This window comes from Podarcis raffonei, chromosome 3, assembly GCF_027172205.1.
Source record: "Podarcis raffonei isolate rPodRaf1 chromosome 3, rPodRaf1.pri, whole genome shotgun sequence".
Lineage (NCBI taxonomy): Eukaryota > Metazoa > Chordata > Lepidosauria > Squamata > Lacertidae > Podarcis > Podarcis raffonei.
The window spans coordinates 96,478,847-96,485,460 of NC_070604.1; the positions used below are offsets into that span (position 1 = coordinate 96,478,847).

The 6,614-nt window shown below is 38.4% G+C and overlaps 1 long non-coding RNA gene across 1 annotated transcript in view; it reads right to left on the reverse strand.

The window, feature by feature from the left end:
• Positions 1-6,614, reverse strand: part of LOC128411130 (uncharacterized) — a 77,699-nt gene that overhangs the window by 37,729 nt on the left and 33,356 nt on the right. The window lies entirely within an intron of this gene.

Here is a 6,614-nt window from a genome sequence, read left to right on the forward strand (position 1 = left end):
TTTTAAAAGATGATCAAGGAAGATTTGTGGCAATCGAAATTCAATCTCAAGGAGAAAAATTTTTAATAGTAGGAGTTTATGCACCAAATGAGGGGAAATCTGAATTTTTTAAGAAATTGCATGAGACATTGTTAGACTACATGGATTACAACATTATGATGGGAGATATGAATGGAGTGGTATCTACAAATATGGACAAGTCACAGAGACAGATTGTAACTAAAGATGGCAGACTACCAAAAACCTTTTTTGAACTGACTGACAATATGGACTTGATTGATATTTGGAGAATTAAGAACCCCTTAGGAAGAGAGGGAACATTCTTCTCTGAAGCCAAAATGACATGGACTAGAATTGACCAAATATGGATAACTAGAGGACTGGCACCTAAGACTCGAAAAGTGGAAATTTGCCCAAAAACGTGCTCCGACCATAATGCTGTGAAAATGGAGATGAAACTAACACCAATCGGTTCCTTCAGATGGAGGATGAATGACACCTTATTTAGAGATAAAGAGGTTGTTAAGAAGGCCCAAAAAACCTTGAGAGACTATTTTGAGATAAATTTGAATACTAGTATTGAAAAAAGAATAATCTGGGACGCAAGTAAAGCAGTTATGAGGGAGTTTCTGATCCAACAGAATACAATAAAGAAGAGAGCCCAAAATGAAAAAAAAGATAAAATTTTGGAAAAAATAAAAGAGGGTGAGAAGAAACTAAGAGCGAAACCAAAGTCACAAGAGATTCTGAGAGATATAAAGTTATATCAAGTGCAATATATGAAGATGATGAACCAGGAAATTGAATGGAAAATTAAACAAATGAGACAAAAGACATTTGAATCGGCTAATAAATGTGGAAAATTGTTAGCTTGGCAAATGAAAAAAAGACAAAAGCTCAATACTATCACTAATTTGGAAGTGGAAGGAAAGAACATTCAGAATCCAGTGGAGATTAGAAAATGCTTCCAGAGGTATTTTAAACAGTTATATACACAAGGGCCACAGAAAGAGTTTGATATAGACCAATTTTTAAAAACAAATGGATTACAAAAATCTCTCAGGAAAACAAGATAATGCTGAACCATAAAATTACAGAACAGGAGGTAGAAGGTGCCATTCAGAATATGCAGTTGGGTAAATCTCCAGGGCTGGATGGTTTAACCTCAAAATATTATAGATCTTTGAAGGATTGGTTAATTCAGCCACTAAAGGAGGTTTGTAACAAAATTTTGGAGGGGGGAAAAGCGCCAGAGTCGTGGAAGGAAGCTTATATTACACTTATACCGAAAACTGAGTCGGAAAAGACACAACTTAAGAACTACCGCCCCATATCCCTGCTCAATGTGGATTACAAAATATTTGCTGATATTTTGGCTAATAGATTAAAAAAAGTATTAGTGGAAGAGATACATAAGGACCAAGCTGGCTTTCTCCCAGGTAGGCACTTGTCTGACAACACGAGGAACATAATCAACATTTTGGAGAAGTTGCAAGTGAATATTAATACTAAAGCAGTTTTAATTTTCATAGATGCGGAGAAAGCCTTTGATAATATTTCTTGGAATTTTATGAAGAAAAATCTCCAGGGGATGGGGGTGGGTCAAGGGTTTGAAAATGGTATAAGTGCAATTTACTCAGAACAAAAGGCTAAGCTAATAGTCAATAATGTGATGACAGAGGAATTTAAGATAGAGAAAGGTACACGACAAGGCTGCCCAATTTCCCCATTGCTTTTTATTTCAGTCCTGGAGGTTTTGCTAAATATAATTAGAAGGGACCGTCTGATTAATGGTATCCAGGTCGGAGCCAAACAATACAAATTGAAAGCTTTTGCAGATGACCTAGTTTTGACGTTACAGGAGCCAGAATCTAGTACGAAAAGAGTATTAGAACTGATTCAAGAATTTGGTCATGTGGCAGGATTTAAGCTGAACAAGTCAAAAACTAAAGTTCTTGAGAAAAATTTAACACCGATTGAGAAAGAGGTTTCAGAAGGAGACAGGTTTAACATTAGTTAAGAAAGTAAAATATCTGGGGGTTAATATGACTGCTAAGAACTTAAATTTATTTAAAGATAACTATGAGAAATGTTGGACAGAAGTGAAAAAAGATTTAGAAATATGGTCAAATTTGAAGCTTTCCTTGTTGGGTCGAATTGCAGCTATAAAGATGAATGTATTGCCAAAAATGTTATTTCTGTTTCAATCATTGCAAATTTTGGACAAGATGGACTGTTTCAAGAAGTGGCAGAGAGACATTTCTAGATTTGTCTGGCAGGCCAAGAAGCCCAGAATAAAATTTAAAATATTAACTGATGCAAAGGAAAGAGGCGGATTTGCCCTGCCAGACCTTAAACTTTACTATGAATCAGCAGCATTCTGCTGGTTGAAAGACTGGCTGCTTCTTGAGAACACAGACATTTTGGATTTGGAAGGTTTTCATAATGTTTTTGGTTGGCATGCATATTTGTGGTACGACAAGGTTAAATAAAGCACATAAAGCATTTAAAAACCATATTGTCAGGAAAGCATTGTTCAATGTCTGGATAAGATACAAAGACTTATTGGAAAATAAAACCCCAAGGTGGTTGTCACCAATGGAAGCGAAGGCTCAGAAAAAGCTCAATATGGAGGCCAAATGGCCGAAATATTGGGAAATATTGGAACAAGAAGGAGAGAAATTGAAATTGCAGAGTTTTGAGAAATTAAAAGATAAAGTGCGAGACTGGCTTCATTATTATCAAATAAGAGAGGCCTATAATTTGGACAAAAAAATTGGCTTCCAGGTGGAAAAATCAAAATTGGAAACAGAACTGTTAGATCCCAAAACTAAGATACTTTCAAGAATGTATAACTTGCTGTTAAAATGGAACACGCAAGATGAAACGGTTAAATCTGCAATGATTAAATGGGCACAAGATATTGGTCATAACATTATGTTTGCTGACTGGGAACAGTTGTGGACCACCGGTATGAAATTTACGGCATGTAATGCCTTAAGAGAGAATATTATGAAAATGATATATAGGTGGTACATGACACCAGTCAAGCTTGCAAAAATATATCATTTGCCTGATAATAAGTGTTGGAAATGTAAAGAAAATGAAGGTACATTCTTTCACCTTTGGTGGACGTGCCCAAGGATTAAGGCTTTCTGGGAGATGATCTATAATGAAATGAAAAAGGTATTTAAATATACCTTTCTGAAGAAACCAGAGGCCTTTCTCCTGGGCATGGTCAGCCAATTGGTGCCAAAGAAGGACAGAACTTTCTTTATGTATGCAACAACAGCAGCAAGAATTCTCATCACAAAGTATTGGAAGACACAAGATCTACCCACCTTGGAAGAATGGCAGATGAAAGTGATAGACTATATGGAATTGGCGGAAATGACTGGCAGAATCCGAGACCAGGGAGAAGAGTTGGTGGAAGAAGATTGGAAGAAGTTTAAAGACTACTTGCAGAAACATTGTAAAATTAATGAATGCTAAAATGATGTTGGATTGAAATGAAGTGGCTTTAGCAATAAGGTTAAAATGAATATGTAAAAATGGACTGATAATTAGATGAAAATATAAAGTTATAATATGTTAAGATATAGAATTAAGATAAATACAAAGAGGGAAAGGATTTGCTGAATTAACTATGTGAATTGGAATACAAAAAAGGGAGGTGTGAGGAGGTCAGGAAACAAGTAATTGAAATATAAGATACGAAAAGATTGATTTGTTTTTTTAATTGTTTTTTATTCATGTATTTTGTATTTTTCTTTGCATTTTTGTATCTTTTTTCTTTTTCTTTTTCTTTTCTTATTCTGTAATTCTCTTTTGTCTGTAAAATTTCAATAAATATTTTTTTTAAAAAAATACAATTTGAAAAAGGTTGCAGCATTTGGCAATTGGTCATTCATTTCTTTATCCACTGACTTATTTCAAATAGATGAAATCTGACTATAGTTTTTGTTGTTATATTAATCCTTCCAATAACATTGATTGCATTCTAAGAAATTTTTGATCTGTTAGAATCACACAAGTTGCCTTAGGGGTAAGAATGAGTCTTTTTCAAAGAAAAAAACCCCAAGTCATTAGGTATTAAATACTCATTGATTTAACAGGTTTGCCGTAATATATATTCAACTGACGAGTGGACCATGAAGGCTCCTTCTGGAGGTCTCCTACTAAGCACAGACTCATTACTTTACACACCTGACATTTTAAGTAGATCCAGATTTCTCTCCAGCGAGTCAGTCCCATTAACTGTCAGTGTGATGATCTACTATTGCCACTTTTGGTTTTATCTGTACATTAGAGTTGTCTCCTGTCTTTGAATTGTCAGACAGCATAAATCATCCCCCTGATTCAGACATCGCTGCATTTGCAGCGGAACAATGAGACTCGATTCCTTGTCAACTTTTTCAGGGAAATGTTTGTGTTTCGTTGTAGTTGGAACAAACGTAGGTGCATTTTTGCCTGTGCATTCTGGTTAGAAAACTGTAGCTGTGGATATAAGAAGGAATCACACTGATCTCTTCCCTCCTACATTCAACCCTTGCCTAAATCAACAGGTGAGCCATTTCTAAACTGTTTTCCTGTTTCTCATCTTAGGCTATGTCGTAAGAGCAGCAACTCACCAAGAGGCTAATCATGAGCCACATTAATACATAGTAAATGAAAACTGGCAGGATCTCTGAAAGCATAAGTAATTCTTAATGAGTAATTCTGAGTAATTCTTAATGAGTGCTACAGTTGGCTTATAGGGCAAAGGTAACACAGAACCAATACACCAACATTCTCCCCAGTGCTTTTTTTTCTGGGGGGGACGCAGGGGTACACATACCCCTAAACATTTTGTGAATCTAAGTTTGGCCTCATTGAGGGGCAGTATTTCAATATGAGTAGGAAAATGAGAGTACCCCTAAACATTTTTTTAAGAAAAAAAGCACTGATTCCCCCTATTACATTCTGGTTATTAACTAAGGCAGGCACCCCCAACCTGCAGCTCTCCAGATGTTTTGGTCTACAACTCCCATGATCCCTAGCTAAAAGGACCAGTGATCAGGGATGATGGGAATTGTAGTCCAAAACATCTGGAGGGCCGAAGGTTGGGGATGCCTGTACTAGGGGATATTTCTCTATCATTCCTATCTTGGTTGAACTTGTTTGGCTTGGTTAACTTTCTATTATTAATCATGTGACTTCCCAAGCTGAGCTCTGACTCGACAGATAGGCAGTGCTGCAATAGTACACAGGGTAGCTTACAAGAATAGCCTTCAGTTCTTTATAAGTTTGACAAGAGCTGGGCTGATGCCAAAGGCTGATTGCTTTACTATGGATTGCCATGGTTAACCATGAGTTGCTTGGTAGTAGTCTGTGGAGCCATATGTTCCATCCCCTTACACCAGGAGTAGCCAATGTGGTGCCCTCCAGTTGTTGTCAGACTGCAACTCCCACAAGCCTCAAGCTAACATGGTCATTGGTCAAGGATGGTGGTCATTCTACTCCAACAACATCTGGCTGCCCACCTTTGCCCAACACCCCTTAAAAGCAGGGTTGGGTAACCTGTAGCCCTCCAGTTTTCGCTTGAATCCATTTCCTCTCAGTTCCAGCCAGAGTGGCCAGTCATTAGGGATGGGCCAATGGGAGATGCAGTCCGACAACACTGGGGGGAACAGTTTCCCCATATCTGTGAAATACCCGCACTGTACCTAACTGATAACACATCGGCGGCGGCATTAGGCACTTTAACTTCCCACTTAACTCAGAATGAGAACCAGAGTGAAATTCTGATTTCAGTCCAAATGGAGCAAGACCTTTACAGCTGTGCTGGCTTTTGTCAGGCAGGGCTTTGCTTCCAGCTGCACAATGTTCTAATTTTTAATTGCAAAACGAACGTGCAGACATCACACATAGATGTTATACACCATTACATTTTTATCTTCCCTTCCTCCACTGAGAGCTCAGAGAAACATACAAAGTTATCCCTGACTCACCATAATCCTGTGAAGTAGGCTTTTTTCGGGGCGGGGGCGGGGCAGGCATTAGGGCTGAGTGGTTATTTTAACTTGGGTGTCCCAGTCAGGATGCTTATAATAAAAGCTTCAATGAAACTCAGAGTGTGCATGATTTCTTTAAAGTGCTATGCTTTGGCTTGCAATTGGAATGTTTTGACTCGTTTCCCTACCAATGAATATAGCACATCTTTCCAGTGTTTCTGGCCTTTTAGCCCATTTCCTTGTGATTAACTTCAGGGACAGATCAGGAACAGGAACAGGGGATTGTGATTTGAGGACCCGATCCCCGCTTGGGGAATAAAGACACGTGGACACAGAATGTAAGGTTAATGGGTAAGGTAAAGGCCGCAACTTTATTGATCACAGCATGTGAGAAGGTATTGGCTTAGGCATTGGACCACGGAACATTAGACTCCACCCACTCGTAGAGGGGTGAGTCTGAGGAGGGGTTAACCACCAGTAGGGGAAGCCTGTTGATGCTAATACAACTATAGGCTCTCTTCCTGATGTCACCGAGGGTCGTGCCATGGACCTCCGCCACACGGGCATCGGACAGGATCCACGACCGCCGGATTCCTTTAGTGGAATACCCAAAATTGTTGG